Genomic DNA, 1908 nt, shown 5'->3' with positions numbered 1-1908 from the left:
ATTGATATAAATTAACGGTTTAGAAAGAGTTTAAGGAAAAAGTAGGGGAGGGAGGGGAGGGGATGAGAGGTGAAAGGTCACAACGGATGGGTCAAACGAAAAACCAAAAAAAACCAAAAAAAAAATTTTTTTTTTTTTTTTCGTAAGGAGATGCAGACGGAAAATTAATAATAAATTCAAGAGCAAACGATGAGCGAACGTGGGGGGCGGCGGGGGCGGTCACCGCGTTATCAGTTAATGATATTATTATTATCATTATTTTTATCGATTGTTATCATTGCGTAATTACGAGACGTGCAAAAAACCGATCAGATTCTCCTTCCCTCCATTAAAAAAAAAGTTTTTCGATGTTTTTTTTTTTTTTTTTACGTACCTAAAAATTTTCCCCATTTGTCCGGGAAAGGAAAACATACTAATAATTATTATTATTATTGATAACGATTAATTTTTAAAAAGAAAAACAAGCGGGCTCGCATGGAAAATAATTTCAAGGTCAAATCAAAGTAATGATTTCCCTTTTTTTTTTTTTTATTAAAAAGAAAATTATTAATTATTAGTAATTAATGAGTAATAAAAAAAATTAAACCGGTAGGAAATTTAAGAAGAAGGAGAAGGAAAAGGGGAAAGAGAAAAAATAACGGTTTTTTTATTTTAGAACACTCTCGCCTAAAATTTTTTGACTCTTTAATTTATTCAGGAGCGTAAATTACGCTACAAATCAGGTACGACAAATTATAAATAAACGCCGAATAGAAAATGTAAAAAATTTATCATTAATGATTTTCTTATGCTTTTTCTTCTGCTTTTTCTTCTGTTTTTTCTCCTTCATTTTGTTCAGCGCGAAAAAAAAGAAAAAAATTTAAATTTTGACCATCGTCATCGTCGTCGTCAGGCATTTTAATTTATTAAAGACCTTTTTTTTTTTTTAATTTCGTCACGGTTTGTTTGCCAGGTATTATAGGTACCAGCTAGCAAGGTAAATCATTTCCTTTGTGTACTATTATCATTATTATTATTATTATTATTTTAAAAACTTTTAAAAATTAATTTTTTTTTTTCTTAAACGTGTAACGCGAAATGATAAATAATATCTCGCATATTAGTCATCCTGTTTTGCGGTTTGTTTTCGTTTGTTATTAAAAAAAAAAAATTTGTTGTATTCTCAGGTTTTTTGTTTTTAAATTCAAGGTTTTTTGTTTTCATTTTTCACGACGTCGCTTTTTTAAAAAAAATTTTACCGGACAAACGAATCGAAATTAATAATAATAAAAATTATTAAAAAAATTTTTTTCCTTTTTTTTTTTCCAAACTTTACTACTATCGTTATTTAAACATGCATTAAAAATTATTTACGTTTGTTTGTTTGTTTGTTTCGTTTGTTTTTTTCACAATTAACACTTTCTATTCATACCTGGCAACTTGTATTGCCCCAATCATTGTGAACTTGATCGCGTTTTGTTGTTGTTGATACGTAAAAACGTTTTTTTTTTCCCCCTTCGTTGATGGAATTAAGTTGGAGTAAAAAAAAAAAAAAAATCAGGTTTAGGTACAACTTGTCGTAAAAGCCAGAAAACTTGTTTTCTTAACGGCAAGAATGGAAGCAAAAAAAAAAAAAAAACTCAAAGTACCGAAAGAAAGAAAGTTTTTAATACGTTTTAAGTTTGACAGGTTGCGTAAAATTGTTTGGAATGCGGTCTTCAACCTCAGGTTTGCAATGATATTGGCACCATATTATTATTATTATTATTATTATTTTACGATACGTATAAAAACAAACTCATAAGTACAAACGTGAAAACACCTGTGGAAATTTTTTTTGTAAAAAAAGATGAATGGCTAAAAAAAAAAAGAAAACATTTGCCACGTAAACTCGTCGATTAAATCTTAAATTTAAAAAAAAAAAAAAAT

The sequence above is a fragment of the Pediculus humanus genome, genomic scaffold, assembly GCF_000006295.1.
Source record: "Pediculus humanus corporis 1103172107384 genomic scaffold, whole genome shotgun sequence".
Classification (NCBI taxonomy): Eukaryota; Metazoa; Arthropoda; class Insecta; order Psocodea; family Pediculidae; genus Pediculus; species Pediculus humanus.
The sequence above is the reverse complement of the archived record's forward strand: the minus strand, read 5'-3'. Positions refer to the sequence as shown.